Raw genomic sequence first — 19,253 nt, 5'->3', positions numbered from 1 at the left:
TCATTTATGTTAAAGAAGGGATCTGTGCACTGCACTGCATCTTACTGCACTGTGAGGAATCTGTGCACTGCATCTTACTGCACTGAGGGATCTGTGCACTGCACTGCATCTTACTGCACTGTGAGGAATCTGTGCACTGCAACTTACTGCACTGTGAGGAATCTGTGCACTGCATCTTACTACACTGTGAAATCTCTGCCAGGAGCCGGGCTGAGCTGGGCTCTTCTATCCGGGGACCTCTGGGGGGCTTTCCTTCCGGCCCTGGGGGTGTTTGTGATCATCAGTTGTGTTAAAGAGGAGATCTGTGCACTGCACTGCATCTTACTGCACTGTGAGGAATCTGTGCACTGCATCTTACTGCACTGTGAGGAATCTGTGCACTGCATCTTACTTCACTGAGGGATCTGTACACTGCATCTTACTGCACTGTGAGGGATCTGTGTGCTGCACTGCATCTTACTGCACTGTAAGGAATCTGTGCACTGCACCTTACTGCACTGTGAGGAAAATGTGCACTGCATCTTACTGCACTGTGAGGAATCTGTGCACTGCATCTTACTTCACTGAGGGATCTGTACACTGCATCTTACTGCACTGTGAGGGATCTGTGTGCTGCACTGCATCTTACTGCACTGTGAGGAATCTGTGCACTGCACCTTACTGCACTGTGAGGAAAATGTGCACTTCATCTTACTGCACTGTGAGGAATCTGTACACTGCATCTTACTGCACTGTGAGGAATCTCTGCCAGGAGCCGGGCTGAGCCGGGCTCTTCTATCCGGGGACCTCTGGGGGGCTTTCCTTCCAGCCCTGGGGGTGTTTGTGGTCATCATTTGTGTTAAAGAGGGGATCTATGCACTGCATCTTACTGCACCGAGGGATCTGTGTACACTGCACTACATCTTACTGCACCGAGGACTCAGTGCACGCTGCACTGCATCTTACTGCACTGTGAGGAATCTGTGCACTGCATCTTACTGCACTGTGAGGAATCTCTGCCAGGAGCCGGGCTGAGCTGGGCTCTTCTATCCGGGGACCTCTGGGGGGCTTTCCTTCCGGTCCTGGGGGTGTTTGTGTCATCATTTATGTTAAAGAAGGGATCTGTGCACTGCACTGCATCTTACTGCACTGTGAGGAATCTGTGCACTGCATCTTACTGCACTGAGGGATCTGTGCACTGCACTGCATCTTACTGCACTGTGAGGAATCTGTGCACTGCAACTTACTGCACTGTGAGGAATCTGTGCACTGCATCTTACTACACTGTGAAATCTCTGCCAGGAGCCGGGCTGAGCTGGGCTCTTCTATCCGGGGACCTCTGGGGGGCTTTCCTTCCGGCCCTGGGGGTGTTTGTGATCATCAGTTGTGTTAAAGAGGAGATCTGTGCACTGCACTGCATCTTACTGCACTGTGAGGAATCTGTGCACTGCATCTTACTGCACTGTGAGGAATCTGTGCACTGCATCTTACTTCACTGAGGGATCTGTACACTGCATCTTACTGCACTGTGAGGGATCTGTGTGCTGCACTGCATCTTACTGCACTGTAAGGAATCTGTGCACTGCACCTTACTGCACTGTGAGGAAAATGTGCACTGCATCTTACTGCACTGTGAGGAATCTGTGCACTGCATCTTACTTCACTGAGGGATCTGTACACTGCATCTTACTGCACTGTGAGGGATCTGTGTGCTGCACTGCATCTTACTGCACTGTGAGGAATCTGTGCACTGCACCTTACTGCACTGTGAGGAAAATGTGCACTTCATCTTACTGCACTGTGAGGAATCTGTACACTGCATCTTACTGCACTGTGAGGAATCTCTGCCAGGAGCCGGGCTGAGCCGGGCTCTTCTATCCGGGGACCTCTGGGGGGCTTTCCTTCCAGCCCTGGGGGTGTTTGTGGTCATCATTTGTGTTAAAGAGGGGATCTATGCACTGCATCTTACTGCACTGAGGGGTCTGTGCACTGCACTGCATCTTACAGCACAATGAGGAATCTGTGAACTGCACTGCATCTTATTTCACTGTGAGAAATCAATAGCAGTACGACAATGGTACATAGAATGAAAGCACGGTAGGTGTAGATTTTGTTTTGTGCAGTGTGCCATTATTTGTTCTTGTCTTCCTGTCTCTTCAAGAATCAGTAATAGGCCTTTAACTGAAGGAGGGATCTAAATAATAGAAGCAAATTACTGTTGCAGTTTTTGATAAAAACGGTGGAATCGCCTACAAACCATATCTCAATTACATCGTTCAGGAATAAAGAAGGTAATTGAAGCTGAAATTTAGAAGAGGATTAGACCTCTATGTATCCACATTCAGGAACATTACAGAAACATCAATAAGCATAAAACTGGACACCCCCATACTTAACATTTCCAACAGTCACATCCCCACAAGAGAACCTTTGCTATCGCAGGCATCGAAATTGTCGCAATAACTCCACAATGGGACAATCATGAAATTGTCGCAATAACTCCACAATGGGACAATCATGAGTTGCGACTAAGGAAAACTGAGTGCAAACTTATTCTAAAATATCAAACTGTGACAAAGTGCCTGCACAAAGATGCTGGAATGCACTGTTGCCGAGAAATCCTGGTCTGCCATGCCTATAGGTACACTGCAGTGCGCATGGAACCTAGCCTAGCCCCAATATGAAAGTGATGATTCAAGAATATATATATGGAGTATTTCTTTAAATTGGGTTAGTTGATTGTTTTTTCTTGATCATAGATCCACTCTCTGGTAGGTCCTAAGAGGACCAGTATCATCTTTGATGAGTAGTGTATACCAAGTGCAGCTGTCTTGTCAAGCCTGCTTTTAATTTTCTTTAGATTTTACCTTACTCAAGCCCCTTCTTCTGTGTCCACTCCAAACTAGTTCTAGGGATAGCTTCCACCCCGACTGGGGTTAATGCCATCCTGATTAGCAATACAAGGGCCAGAGCTTTTCAGGAGGAACCTAAAATTTACTTGTGACATGGAAGGTACCTTTGAAGTAAATTAGGATCCTGGGCCTACCCCAACTGGCCTTGGGTTCAAAACACCTTCGCACACAAGCCATTGTCTGCTTTGGAAGCAGTGGCTGGGCTACTCCTGGGGAAGTTATGCAAATTAGCTTCAATGAGTTCCTGCAAGGGAACATATTACTTTCTCGTAATATTTATTAAAAATCCCACCACTGTCTTCTATGAGATGATGCTGCAGGGCCAGTGGTTGGCTATGTACAGAGCTAGATTTACTACTGTTTTAGTAGTTACTTCCATTCAGAGTTTGTGAATACCCAAAAGTAGTAACCTTACTCTAAAGAGCAAACTTACTCAGAAGTGTAGCTACCTTTGTGAAACAGACTCCTACACTTTTGTAGTTAGTTTATCACTACGCAGGGCCAGCCACTGGTAGAGCAACACCCTCCCACAGAAAATAATGGAGCCAGGGACTTGCAAAAGAGTAAGGGCCAGTTGTATATTGGTTTGGCGTTGCGATTACCAAATAGTACATTAGTGCAATTCGCTATTTGGTAATTGCAAACACTCATGTACTAATGTGTCTTTGACATATTTTGCAATACCCAGTGGGTCGCAAGTAGACCTACCTCATTAATATTCATGAATTAGTTCCTGGTTTGCGACCCATTTGGAATTACAAAATTCACAGGGATGGTGGCTTGCTGGGATCAGCAGACCACCATGTGTGTCATTTTCTAAGAGCAGCGGTCTGTTCGACCAGTGTCGGCTTTAAAAAAATATTTCTACATCCATTCTCAAAGGGGAAGGGGTCCCTTGGGGACACCTTCCCATTTGATAATAAGTTACCACCTACTTGAAGTAGGAGGTAAAATGAGAATGTTTTGCAACTGCATTACAGTCGCAAAGCATTTACACATGCTAATGTGATCCGGTATTAAGAAGGGATGCCCTAAACACGCACCTTTCTAATATATACTTGCAATTAATTTATTTTTGAATACTGTAAGTATATTCATTTGGGTTTGTTTTATTATTTAGGTTAAGTTGTTCCATTGTAGTCCTGATGAGGCCCAGGATAGAGAGGGCCAAAACGCGTCGACACCCTTTGGATTGCGGCATGGTTGGGTAGAAAGCACAATTGATTTTCCCGAAGGATATGGGACAGTGCAAGAAACCCCAGGAAGCAATTGATTTGGGTTCAGCACTTGCTGTTATAACTAACCACAACCTCCGCTTTTGAGTGGATTACGTTTTTAAGTACTTTACGTACCACTGCCTCCCCTGGAGGAAACTGAGTTGGGACAATTTCCAGTTGTGTTATGTTTATTTTAAGATATTTGTATGTTTACTTTTCATGTAAATTATTGATATTGTTGTGTAAATGTCAGTCCTGGTGTAATTGTTTTGTTCAGTGTAATTACAACAGTCAGTTTGGTTTATGATTCTCTTCGACCTATATAATTATAGATGAATAAATCTGACAAAGAAATAATGTCCCCAAGAGAGTATTTGTCACACTTCTTGTAAGAAAATTCAGTAGTTTATCCCAGCCTTTCGACCAATCGATTATGCATTTATGCCACTATTTTATGTGACATACCCTACAAGTGCACAAGTCATGGTGTGCTGCCATTATTTTATGTGACACGCTCTACAAGTTCACAAGTCATGGTGCGCTGCCACTATTTTATGTGACATGCCCTTCAAGTGCAAATGGCATGGTTTGCTTCCACTATTTAATGTGACATACCCTACCAACTGTCATTCAGACCGGTTTTGCACTGTGTGCAGCCCGTGTTTCGGTGCCTCTGGTGCTCTTTTGAATACGCACTGGAAGTCTGTCTTTCTACGCAGCGCTTGCTTTCATAGGACCCTGATCTGTTGATGTTCTCGCCGAGGGCTCATTACCAGACATGCTCGTTGAGGTTGCGTTTGCTACGGGAAGCTACTTATGAGTTGCCCTTCCTGGAGGATGTGTCTCCTAACTCATCTTTGGGTACACCACGTAATGCCACCTTGGCTGAGACTGAGGATATAGAACATGACTGCTCCTTGGTCCTTCTTGGCGATGCCTTTCCAACTTTAACATCTGCTGATGTGGAAGATTACCTGTCCTCTATGGTTCCGAAATCAATTGGAACTTTTCAAAAATAACTTTAACTTTTAAAATTCGGTCTTTTATGCCACATGTCTACGTTTTAAATTGTCTTTTTATATGCTCACGTGTCCCTTCAACTTGTCATAATTGACATTAATCTTACATGTATATCTTAGGTTGAGCTTTTGAGTAGCGATTTTATATGTAACTAGGCTTTGAACCACCTTCACCCGCAAGGGGAGGGTGTTGTGTAGCCATTTTAGCTATAGCTCCATGCACGTTATTTTAACATACTAGGCCTGCCACTGTGCACTTTACCCTAGATGTATTTTATTCAGCTTTGCTTTATTATTGTTACAGTAGCCACTTTTACGGTCTTGTTTTATTTTCTCTCTCTCTGTTTTTGCTTAGGCCAGCACTCTGTTCTCAAACAAGACATTCTTGCTCACTCTGTGCTTCTTTCAAGGCTACAGCAAGATAGGTTGCTGGTGAATGTGGTATAAGTTTACTCTCTGACATTCATAGAAAATACACATCCTTACGTAGGGACATTTTCTTAGAACACCAGCTGTTTTATTATAAAAACACTTTCCTGTCCCTTCCCATTCAGAGGGAGATTCCAGCCAGGGAACCATGACTGTATGCTGATTGCCAAATGCTTCGCTGCAGCTGTTTTGCAGACTTCAGGCCTTTGCCAATGTTTGGTCAGGCTCTAATTTTCGGATCCTCCTAAGTATCTCTGTCACACTATATACAAAGACACCTCAGTACTCTATTTACGGAGACATTAGTGATATTGAGGATTTCCTCCTCGGCTAAGTAAGTTATCCTGTCTAATGCTGGAGGCTGTTCAAGCTTGAACTCTAAAAGGATAATCTGCATTTGGCGTGCCTTCTCTGAAAAAATGTATCAACTACTATGGCGAATCCACAACAGGTAGCAATTGCAGTAAATATGAGACAACCCCTGACTGCACATTTATTGGCAAGTGGCCTAACGGCCCAGGGTGGTCCAGTCACATTTGTTGTTGACACAGATGCAGCTTATAGAACAGAATTATTCCATTCATGTGTCACATTTCCAGCAGTTGATGGGAACACAAACACATGTCATCACTATACACTTGCAAACATACCTGGACAATACAGAGCATATGCATATTTCGAAATACCTTTATCTTATCAAGAACATAATAATTGGCTTGATGGCGCCCTACCACACATGATTTTACCAGTTAGGTTAGGTCCTCTAAGTAATGAAGGACCTACCTGGCCTTTATTGGCCACCTATACACCTCACCCTTCAGTAGCAAATTTAGCAGTAGCTGAGGTTCGTCGCTTATATACTGAATTGACAGCAAAATACAGACGATTAGTACAGTTTGTAATGCAAACATTGAATACAAACCCAGCACGTGCAGCCCGAGCGCAATCACATGCAGTGATGCCAGGTATTAACCCTGCAACTGTGCATTCAATAATGGGTAAAGTACCCGCCAAATGAGAGGAAACTCCGTTTTGTTTCGCTCAAAAAATAAATGCACTGGAAGTGGTTTTTCCCCACACGGGACCTCAGGATAAACATAGAATTCAATGTGCTTGCCATTTGGGATGGTCCCCACAGTAGATAACTGTAATACCTGGGCGCAGTATTAGCCGCGCTCTATACTACCGCACGCGGTACGCTGACACTTGCCAATTTACCGGAAGTGTTGAAACAAATTCAAGATGAATACGGGGCTGCCCTGGACTTGTGGATGCAATTAATGGGCAATTTTGCCACTGTATTCTCCATTATTCTAAGCAATCTTAAAGGGGAAGCAGTCGCCCTAGCGATGCACATGCGGCTCCGTGATATTCCTCAACAGGATCAGGAATGCGAGCTGCCCAAGATTATCGCAGAGATCTAGGGCCAGATGTACAAAACCTTTTGCACAGCGCAAACAACAAATTTTGCTGTTTGCGACGTGCAAAAAGCACATCGCGATGCTCAATCCCCGTTTTGCGAGTCGGTAACCTGGTTACCAATTCGCAAAACGGGACTGCGAGTCGCAATTAGGAAGGGGTGGTCCCCTTCCAAATTGCGAGTTGCAGCGTGATGTTGTATTGTTTTGTGACCGCGAACGCGGTCGCAAAACAATCGCACTTACCACCAGTGTCACACTGGTGGTGACCCATTCGCAAAAGGGCCTCTGTGAATGGCATGGAATGGCATGGAAAACATTTTTTCAGGACCGGCAGTGGTCCTATGGACCACTGCCTGCTCTGAAAAAATGAAACGGAAACGTTTCATTTTTTAGTTTTGTAATGCATCTCGTTTTCCTTTAAAGAAAACGGGCTGCATTACAAAAAAAAAAAAAAAAGGCTTTATTTAAAAGAATTCACAGACATGGTGGTCTGCTGTCTCCAGCAGGCCACCATCCCTGTGAGTGTGGCGAGTATCAAGTGGGTCGTAAATTGCGACCCACCTCATTAATATTAATGAGATGGGCCTTTGCGACCCCCTGGCAAGTCGCAGATGGTGTCAGGGACACCATCCTACATTCTGAATTGCGACTCGCAAATTGCAAGTCGGTCTGACTCGCAATTTGCACGTCGCAATTCAGAATGTTACTACACCTGGCCCTTAGTCTAGTATTGGTTGAGATAGTCTAGGGGCCAGACCATCTAAACCACAATTTCAGGGCAAATCTAATAAAGATTTTTCCAAGCAAGCTCCTGAACCCAATAAGAAATGCTGGGATAAAAAACAACAAACTCCTAAAAAAGAAAGGGGAGAATCTCCACGTATGGAGACCCCACAGAATAGATATAATCTCCGAAATAGAGATAATATAAAAACGCCTGATAGCTATCAATATACTGATACACGCCAATCTCGTTCCTTTCAGGACTCATCGAAAAAACACAGTGTGAGAGGTGGGCGATCAGAGCGAAGAACATAGTACGCGAAACCGAGACAGGAATCACAACGCTCATCAGAGGTTTCTGTAAAAAAGGAAGAGAAACCTCCTCAACAAAAACCCCAATTTAAAAAGAAAAAAGTGGCAGTTGTTGCAATACGACATGCCGCTCAAGAAGAGGGTCCTCTTGAAGAACAGTAAGGGGGCACTAGCGCTGCTAGACAGCATGGCAGAGGTCACAATAGTTCACCGGAGTCTTCTAGAGCATCTGGAGGTGAAAGCAACTGATGACGTTCTACAAGTAGAAACCGCGGACATGCATGTCTCCAGACCTGAAAGGGTGTTTAAAGTAACGCTACAGTTAGAAGGAGACATTGAATGCACAATAGACGCAATCAATTGGGATTGCGTGGTAAATATATATGATATCTTATTGGCCGAACAAGATTGGCCACCTGAATTTGTCCGTACCTGCCCATATGGGGAAGAGGTTATTAAACCTTCTTTCTCGCCTCTTGTTCCAGAGGAACTCGCTAAATCCTACGCCATCAATTGGGCATTGGCGCAGGCACCCATGTTATATCGCAACCATGTAGGGTGGGATAAAGAATTCCCTTACAATGTAATACCTATTAAAAATTGACCTCAACCTCAGTATCCAATAAAACATGATGCGAAAGCACCCGTGAGAGAAATCGTCACACAACTAGAGTACCAGGGCGTAATTGAACCCTGCGTCTCCCCAATGAACAATCCTCTATTCCCTGTAGCTAAACCAGACAATTCATATAGAGTAGTCTTAGACTACAGACACTTAAACAGTCATACACGCACATATGCTATACAAAACTCACATAGCACAGCACTAACGAACAACATAGTGTGCAAAAAATACAAAACAACACTGGACATTTCCAATGGTTTCTTCTGCCAGAATATAGCGCCTGAGAGTAGAGACTTAACAAGTTTCAGTGCAGTAGGTTCTCGGCAAATTTCTGTCGTTTACCTCAGGGGTACAAGAACAGTCCAGGACTGTTCGCAGCTCGTGTGACTGCAATTTTACACAACATTGACCCTGAAGCATTGTCCTATGTAGATGATATCTGTCTTACGGATGATGAAATACTACAAAATTTAAGATGGGTAGCCCGCATTGTTGTGGGATTTGCTGAATTCGGCTACAAATTCAACTTCAAAAAGACAAAAATAGCCTTCCTAAGCGTCCTATTTCTGGGATATAAACTATCGAGTGAAGGAAAGAGCCTAGCGCCACAATTTTTAGAAAAGTGCGCACAGTTACAACGTTCAAATACGATTAAAAAACTGGGTTTCCTGAATTTTTACAGAACTTACATTCCAGATTATGCATCACGCATAAAACCCTTATATGACTTAATACGTCCTGATTTTTCAAGCAAATTTTGGACAGTCAAACACACACGCATTCTCAGAGATCTGCAGACAGACATGCTTGCAGCACAACATTTACACACAAGCGACAACAAAACACATTTGGTCATCAGAGTAATTGCTGGTACCATCAGTTTCACCTATGTCACATTTAAGGGGTGAGACTGTCCCGATAGCATACAAATCACATTTATACTCCGCAGCAGAACAACGCTTTGCTCCCACTGAGAAAATTCTCATTGCTGTTCAAATGGTTGTCATTAAAGAAAGACCTCTAGCCCAGGGTAAACGCATTATTGTCGTTTTTCCCATACCAGCCCTGGAGCCTGTCACAAAAGCTAGCGTTCCAAACGCAAAAGCATTACATCCATGTGGGATCCAATGGGCCATGTCTTTGACAGCCACTGATGTAGATTACATTTTTGACCCAAAATTACAAATTCAAGAATTTTTGCAATACGAACTAGAATACCCAGTTCCAGCAAACACACTGCCTATTGAACGATATCAGAGAGTCATGTACACCGATGGCTCTGCACAACCTGCAATTGGCACAAAGCATCAATACTCCGCTGCTTGCGCAGTCGTAAGTGGCTATAGGGAGGACAATAAATACTGTCCCTACATACCTTCACGCAAACCCTAGGGGATTGCACGGCACAACTGGCAGAGCTGAAAGCTCTGATGTTGGCACTGGAACATACGGATCCTGCACAGCATACGCTGATCATTTGTGATTTGTACTATTGTGTCCAGTCCTTCAATGAATACCTGCATTATTGGCACCAGAATGGGTTCAGAGATTCTAAAGGCAACACCATTAAACACAGATTACTGTGGGGGAAAGTAGCAGATCTGAAGGAAACGCTACCATATGTCCATGTTGTACATACATTTGGACACCAGCGCATTGGAATACACGTGGCTGGGCATAAACTGGCTGATGAAGCCGCAAAGTTAGAAGTTGCTACGGCCACTGTTGCTGCAGTAACCCGCTCAGGAGCGAAACCCGACGCAAACATATGGGATGCCGTGACAGCTACGGCTGATGGTAGGCCCTATCCAAAAGCATTCCCTGCTAAATATTCCTACCTAATGGGAAGCTGCCTAAACACTGAAGTTAAAATACCAGGCGTAGGGGTTCAAGAAATTCCCAACAAAGACATAAGACCAGAGTTGATTAAAGCAGTGCATGAGGGGGCAACATCTGCCCATGCTGATGTGGCGGCTACAATATCATTTCTGCAGGCCCGTGTTTGGTGGCTAGGCCTATACAGAGAGGCCAAGCAGTATGTCCCTAGTTGTAACATCTGACAACAAATCAAAGTTTCCACTGCTAAACGCCCACTGCAGACACCCCTACTAATTTCTAACAAACCTTTACAATGTGTGTACTTGGACCATTGCGCTCCCCTGTTGACTCCTGCTCCAGATTTCTATGGGTCTGGGCACAACGCTCGGCTGACACTTGGACTGTTATTACAAATTTGCCAGTCTTTGTCGGTACATATGCAGTTGCGGTTTTCCACTCGCACCAAGGCCCTGCTTTCGCCTCGAGGGCTTTCAGGGACGCCATGGCGTCGTTGGGGGTCCAGCTCCAGTACTCGTGTCCATTTCATCCCGAGGAAAATAGTGTTGTGGAGCGATTAAACCGTGATTTAAAGCAATGCTTAACAGCCAGAGTTTTAGGTACAGGTCGTAGTTGGCTTAATCACCTGTATGGAATCCAGAGGGCACTTAACAAGCTGCCTAGAAGGTCCCTGGGGTTTGGGGGGGGGTCGTACTTCATATGAGTGCCTCTTCGGAACTTGAATGTATGTTCCAGGTCTTGATGGTCCTGGTGGGGAGGCAGCAGAAACACCTTTTGACATAAATGAACGTGTTACTGTCTTACAGGAATTACAACAGTTCCGTGAGGACAACTCTTCTGCCAGTGCTGCCTCCATTGGAATTAAGGATGTACCTGTTACGCCTACAGGCTGGATTCCTAAAGTTGGGGATCTAGTACGTGAAAAGGTTGCTGTGAAAAAGGAATTTGGTCCTTCTTATCGTTCATCAGTCCCCATCTTGGGAATACACGGTACCAGAACTGTCATTCTACCACCGTTGACAGGTGCCAAAGAAAATCGTTTTGTCTCCATCGACAATGTCAAATTACACCATGTAGCCAATCCTGCACAGCCGACCAAAAGGAACAGCCAGAAGTTCCTGAATCCCTCTCACTACTGGTCAAGAGGTTCCTCTACAACTTGTAAGCAGCAACACCGACACCTCTCTGGGCTTGGGGAGGGTGGAAAATGATTTTGCATTAGTTCCACTGACATCAAATAATACGAAAATTACTGATCGATTTGACACAGCTTCGACACAGACAGATGGCGCTATTTATTCAGTGCCACCACGATAAACAGCAACTCCACCAACAAACATGGCTCCAGTCTTTGCACGAACTGCTTCTGGATATTATGCCAACATCAATGATGACTTTTCAGACTCATTCGCCTCTTCGACACCTGAACTGTCAAAACGACGTAAGCTGATAAATTGGCTTAAAGTAACTTACTTCATTCTTCCATGGAACTATCTGTGGCTTTCTTTGACTGCATTAACTTTCCTGCTTTGGATTGGGTTTGTCATCACTTTCTTTTTGTTAATACATGGTCATTTTCTTCCTGAAACATCAGCAGTTGAACAGGTGGATGAGGTCCTAAAACCACATTTTATTTCTCACAAGGTCCGCAGAGACTTGTCTTTTGTGAACATTTCCACTATACCACTTCCTGATGGGATTGTTTGGGATAAAGTAATATTTGACATATATGGTCCTATGGAGGTCATTCAAATACCATGTGTTTGAACTTTCAATGAATGATATAATAATACCCAGGGTTGTTTCTGATGATTGGGATGTGAAAACAGCTGATTCTAAGATGACTGAATTGCAGTATTATACTGTATTTGAAAACGAAGATGTTTATCAATCTAGAGAAAATTATGGTGATATGTTTTGCCATAATTATTATGGGCACCATTTCATCCACAGAGCAAGCAGCCCAAAGACTATTTTTTATTATACACAATGGGAACACTGTCCGACTCCACCACAAGGGAGTTCTAAATCGTATTCTGAAAAGTTTACATATTTTTCTGGGAACCATGTTAAAATTGCTGAGTCGTATTATTTAAATTGCCACTTACAGAAAACATATGCATACTATTGGCAAATACAACATTTATATATTTGGATTCCTTTGTTTCCCGGTTGACTATAGAAGGCTATAAATATTGGCTAAAGTCGATTGATTTGAAGAGTGTGTGGGGAACTAGGCATTGGCAAATACAGGGGAAGGAAGCTTTATATAGAGCATGCCTGATACCTGTTCAAATTATATTTTTAAATGAAACTGTATAAAAAACGAGTTGTTTAGGCTTAGCAAAGATTAAGGAATTGAACATGCCCAGTATACCTGCCCCTGCAAAATATTATAAATGGCAAAAATATATAAATGCAACTGAAGATCAGCTCGATGAATGGGTCCAGAATGGCACACTTAATGTCCTGGCGGGTGGTTATTGTGGCCAGTAGATACCAATGGGTGTCATAAACGTTTTATTAACTCCTCCGGGGTTTTTAGAACTAGTAGGCCGGACCCTCGCTATACATTGTCTGAACATGCGGTTATACAATAGTAACAACATACAGTGTAGGGAAACTCTGCCAGCAATGGTTAAAGACTTCCTCACTAGGCGCAGTTAGAGAACACCTCAGTCTCCTGTCTAATAACACCGATTTACAGGACTTCCTGTTAGGCCCCAGAAAACAACACAGAAAACGTTTCTTATATGAAGTATATAATGAAATTTGGAAGCTTTCACAACAAGAAGCTGCTGTCCGGTTAAGGCAAATAGATCATGAAAATTTGAAGAAGGCATTAGCTGTTGTAGATAATGGGATTAATACACTGTCCAACCAAATATATACCCTGAATAACATTGTTTCTTCTGCTATAGACATTATACAAACAGATATGTCTTCCTTACATCATGGACAGAGTCAGCTAAGGTCCATCATGCAGTTGGGTTAGACGCTTCAAACACTGAAGGTGGGTCGTGTTCCCTGGCAATATGTCAGCGCAAGGGAAATATTTTTTTCTTTTAATTTAACGCGACAACAACTAATGGCTAAGAAAGAAGCGATTTATGTAATGCTAAACATCGAAAAATTTGAAAAGTTGCCTTTTACTGTGGCTGAAATACCATCTGCTGAGTGGTTAATACAAGGTGTCATTAATTTGCCTATTTCTGCACTACAATGCACATCCTGTTTGAAACACACTCTAGGAGGCAGATACGAAAAACTAGGAGATAGTTATATCCATGAGGTGTGGGAGCTACCCTTTGCATACAAATGTCTCAGTGGCAGTAAAGAAGTCTTTCTTAGCGGTAATGAATGCGAGACTTCTGTCAGCCATTCGATGGTTTGTAAACAGCTGTCCTTGCACGGGGCGTGTAACGCATCTGCAGCGAACCTGGCTTGTTATCTGAAGGGAGTTCCAGTCCCCTTGATTAGACCTACGTTCCAAGTGCTTTCAAACGGCAGTTATGTTGTCCTCAATGGTGAAGACTGTTGTGGGATGCGAGCTGGAATAGTTTATGTTGTTTCGGTCTCTAAGATTGTTACATGCTGCGGGAACGTACTTTTTCCTCCCTGTAGGAAAGTCCTCCTTTTTGCCCTGGTCACCCCCTAACGTTTTGGACAGGTACTGGTGGTTACTGACTCTAGGCTGTGCCCTGGGTACTGCTTACCAGTCCCAGGGCCAGTGCTCTGTGTAAAGTGATATGCAAATTAGGCTAATTATAATTGGCATAGGTGCACTGCCGAGGTGCCCGGTGTCATTTTAAAGGCAGGCCTGCCTTGCTGGCTGCTTTTAAATTAAAGTTACATGCAAATTTGGAATTAAAAGTAGTTCCAAAGACTTAAACTACCTTATTTTTACATATAAGTCACCCCTAAGGTGGGTCCTATGTGCCCATAGGGCAGGGTGCCATGTAACTATAAGTAGGGACCTTATAAAAATAGTTTTATAGGCCCTGGTGAGGTAAAACGGCCAAATTAGTTTTTCCCTCATTGTAGTGAATGGCCTCCATAGGCTAGAATGGGGAGACTTTATTTTAATTTTAAAAATCTCCTTAAGTAACAGATACCAGAGGTTTGGTGTCAAATTAATTGTTATAATTAATCCCACAACTTCCAGTTGTTGGATTTAATACAACTTGTTCGGGTAAAGAGTTTCAAACTTTACCTGAAAAGTTGCCAACTTCAGCCCTGCAGTGTTTTTGCTGCTGTGCTCTGATTGGCCAGCCTCTCGCAGCCTGGCCAGGCTGCCTTGATGAGGTGTGAAGTGGCCTGGCTCAGCACACAGAGATGTGCCTGGGGGAGGAGATCTCCCCTCAGCAGATGGTGAAGCAGGAAGGGGGAGGGCTGCCAAACTGGTCTTCAAAGGCAGAGAAGGACATTTGGAGCAACCTAGCAACACCCTCACATCCTGCAAACCCAGACAATTACGTGCCCCCTTGATTAGATTAGGAGAGGGCAAGAGAGGGTGTGTTTAGGATTTTTAGCCACAACAGTGGGTGGGCACAGCCAGATGTAACCTCCAAAATTCACATTCAGCCATGATGGATTTTTGAGGAATGTTGCTCCCTGGGATTGATTTTTGCCACACTTCCTGGGAAGTGGTCATCACAGGGGGAAGGACCCTGCTCCTGATTGGAGAACCAGGACCCCCCTGTTTTTCACCAAGGAGCAAGGATAAAACTGTCAGACCTGCACCCACACCTCAAATCCCCATAAGATTCCAACAAGGAAGAACTACAGAAGAAGAAGGACTGCTCTGCTGGACCCGTGGCCTGCACCTGGACCCTGCACTCTGAAGGACTGCACCAGCTGCACACTTGGGACTCACCACAAGAAGGACTTTGCCTGGCTTCAACTGGTTCAAGGAGGGACTCCCTTGTTTGCTACAGGTGAAAAAATGCTAACCAGAGTCCCCTGCACCAACTCCTGAAGAAACCAACCAGCTGACCACTGCCCAGTGGCCAAAAAGGAGTTTGCGTCAGGTGCATTCAGGGAGTTGTAGTCCACACCCTCAAGGAGCATCTCAAAGCTTCTGGAACCTTGGGGTGAGCTGTGGACCTCAAAAGAACCTTAAAAGAACATCTGGAAGAAGATCCAGAAGTTTGGAGAACAGAGGGACCGACCCACCGTGGCAACTCTAGCCGGCTTGCCTCAAAAAAGAGACTAAGGCCCATATTTATACTTTTTGACGCAAAACTGCGCTAACGCAGTTTTGCGTCAAAAAAATTAGCGCCGGCTAACGCCATTCTGAAGCGCCATGCGGGCGCCGTATTTATTGAATGACGTTAGCCGGCGTTAGCCGGCGGCGCCGTCTGGTGTGCGTAAAAAAAACCGACGTACACCAGGCAGCGCCGGCGTAGGGGAAAATGGAGCTTGGGCGTCAAGAAATGGGGCAAGTCAGGTTGAGGCAATTTTTTCGCCTCAACTCGATTTGCGCCATTTCTTTTCACTCCCAACCCCCATTGAAATGACTCCTGTCTTAGCAAAGACAGGAGTCATGCCCCCTTGCCCAATGGCCATGCCCAGGGGACTTCTGTCCCCTGGGCATGGTCATTGGGCATAGTGGCATGTAGGGGGGCACAAATTAGGCCCCCCTATGCCACAAAAAAAAAAAAAAAACACTTACCTGAACTTACCTTAATGTCCCTGGGATGGGTCCCTCCAGCCTTGGGTGTCCTCCTGGGGTGGGCAAGGGTGACAGGGGGTGTCCCTGGTGGCATGGGAGGGCACCTCTGGGCTCCTTCAGAGCCCACAGGTCCCTTAACGCCTGCCTTTTGCAGGCGCTAAAAAACAGCGCAAAAGCGGCCGTACGTCATTTTTTTTGACCCGCCCACTCCCGGGCGTGAATTTTGCCCGGGAGTATAAATCCGACGCACATGCCTCGGAGTCGATTTTTTAGACGTGAACGCCTACCTTGCATCTCATTAACGCAAAGTAGGTGTCCACGCTAAAAAATGACGCAAACTCCATGGACTTTGGCGCTAGACGCGTCTAACGCCAAAGTATAAATATGGAGTTAGTTTTGCGTCGAAATTGCGTTAAAAAAACCAACGCAATTCCGGCGCAAACGGAGTATAAATATGCCCCTAAGTCCGAACGTAGGAAGTTGACCGGGACCTCCCAGCCAGCGTTTCCGAGAAGGGCTCCAAGGACGTTGGATCAAGATCCAGGTTTGCCCCGGTCAAAGGATTTTCACCTCGAAAAAACAACTACGTCCGAAGGTAAAAATCTCCACCGAGGGCTCCCGCGACGCGTATCCGAGGAAAAGTTCCAGGAGGTCAGATTGGACTGGCAGTTTCGTCCCACTGAACAAAATCTTCAGAAAAACGACTAAGTCCTAAGGTGAACTTTTGACGAGGCCTCCCGCGGACTGTAGCCGAGCCGGGCTCCATCGCGGTTGGCCTTAAACTTTGACTTTGCCCCGGTCGAGGTGTGGCCAGGTGACCAGATTGGCGCTTTTGTTTCTATGCACTAGAAAGCAATAATTCTTTAAAAATTCATATCTCTGGTTCCCCTTATCTGATTTTATTTGTTTTGGTGTCATTTTAAAGCTAGAAATATTTCCTATGTTTATAAATTAATTTTGGATTTTTAAACAGTTTCCTGTGTTTTATTTAATTACTGTTTTGTGATATTTGAATGCTTTACGCTTTGTCTCCTAAGTTAAGCCTTGTTGCTCGTTGCCAAGCTACCAAGGGTTGAGCTAGGTTTAATTTACTGAGACCTAACTGGACCTAAGTGGAGGTTAGTGGCCTATTGCTAAGTGTAGGTACTTACCTGCCCTTACCAATAACCCATTTTCCAACACTCCTACTAAAACAAGAGGTAGCAGACATGTGGTCTCATATTGCTTCTTCTAATGTTAATTTTGACAAGTTGAGCAGACTCAGGGCTTTATTCAGTGGTGGCCCGTCCTTTAGGGCAGAGGGGCCACGCCCCCCCACCCCATGAAGAGTGTCTGTCAGGCTGAACAAAGGTCAGCCTGACAGACACTCTTCATGTTCAGGTCAGGCAGCCAGGACCAGACATGCGCGATTTGCGAAGACTTCTGGGTTCCTGACCTGAACTTTGCTGGGCTGAGAAGATCACAACCCCTATGGGCGTGACCTCCCGGCCCAGCAAAGGTGCCTCGAGGCCCTCCCCTGGGTGACGAGGAAAGCGTCACCCATTGACACTCTCGCTGGGCGCTTCAAGTGTAAGCCCTGAAGTGCCCAGGGCAAGTGTCAATCAGTGACACTTCGTCACAGGGTTGGGTCAGCAGTCTCACTGACCCCATCCCACTCTGTGACGAGGCTGGGACTGCTGCCTTCCCTCATTGGCAGCAGTCCCAACCCTCCTGGGACCTGGAGGCTAAAGGTAAGTGTGTGTGTGTGAGTGTGTATGTATGTGTGTTATGTTTTACATTGAATGTTTGGTGCGCACGTGCCTCTTTGAGTGTTATGAGTGTTGTTTATGGATGTGCGTGCGTGCGTGTGTGTGTGAAAGAATGAATGTGTGTGATCTTGTAAAATGAATGTTTGGTGCGTGCGTGCATGTTTGAATGGAATGAGTGTTGTTAATGGATGAGCGTGCATGCGTGTGTGCCTGTGTGTGAAAGAATGAGTCTGTGTGTGTCTGTGTGTGTGAATGTGTGTGTGTTTGTGTGTGTGCCCCGTCCGCTCCCCTCCCAAAGCTGCCGGCCGCCACTGGCTTTATTGTTTCAAAAGCATGTGGCTCTTACATCTGCACGTGAGACCTACGCACTTCAGGTGGCAAGGTCGTCAGCAGAGATACAGTCCCTTTTAAGTACCAACTTTCCGAGACACTTTGGTGAACTCGTGGGATAGATATTTTTGGACAGTCGAACACACATGCATTCTCAGAGTTCTGCAGACAGACATGCTTGCAGCACAACATTTAAACACAAGGGACAACAAAACACATTTGGTCATCAGAGTAATTGCTGGTGCCATCGGTTTCACCTATGTCACATTTAATGAGGGTGAGACTGTCCTGACAGCACACAAATCACATTTATACTCTGCAGCAGAACAACGCTTTGCTCCCACTGAGAAAATTCTCACTGCTGTTCAGATGGTTGTCATTAAAGAAGTACCTCTAGCCCAGGGTAAACGCATTATTGTCGTTTTTCCCATACCAGCCCTGGAGCCTGTCACAAAAGCTAGCGTTCCAAACGCAAAAACATTACATCCACGTTAGATCCAATGGGCCACGTCTTTGACAGCCACTGATGTAGATTACATTTTTGACCCAAAATTACAAACTCAAGAATTTTTGCAATACGAACTAGAATACCCAGTTCCAGCAAACACACTGCCTATTGAACAATATCAGAGAGTCATGTACACCGATGGCTCTGCACAACCTGCAATTGGCACAAAGCATCAGTACTCTGCTGCTTGCGCAGTTGTAAGTGGCTACATGGAGGGCAATAAATTCTGTCCCCTACATACCTTCACGCAAACCCTAGGGGATTGCACAGCACAACTGGCAGAGCTGAAAGCTCTGGTAATGGCACTGGAACATACGGATCCTACACAGCATACGCTGATCGTATGTGATTCGTACTATTGTGTCCAGCCCTTCAATGAATACCTGCATTATTGGCACTAGGATGGGTTCAGAGATTCTAAAGGCAACACCATGAAACACAGATTACTTTGGGGGAAAGTAGTGGATCTGAAGGAAACGCTACCATATGTCCATGTTGTACATACATTTGGACACCAGCG

The sequence above is a fragment of the Pleurodeles waltl genome, chromosome 4_1, assembly GCF_031143425.1.
Source record: "Pleurodeles waltl isolate 20211129_DDA chromosome 4_1, aPleWal1.hap1.20221129, whole genome shotgun sequence".
Classification (NCBI taxonomy): domain Eukaryota; kingdom Metazoa; phylum Chordata; class Amphibia; order Caudata; family Salamandridae; genus Pleurodeles; species Pleurodeles waltl.
Note: the sequence above shows the minus strand (reverse complement) of the source record.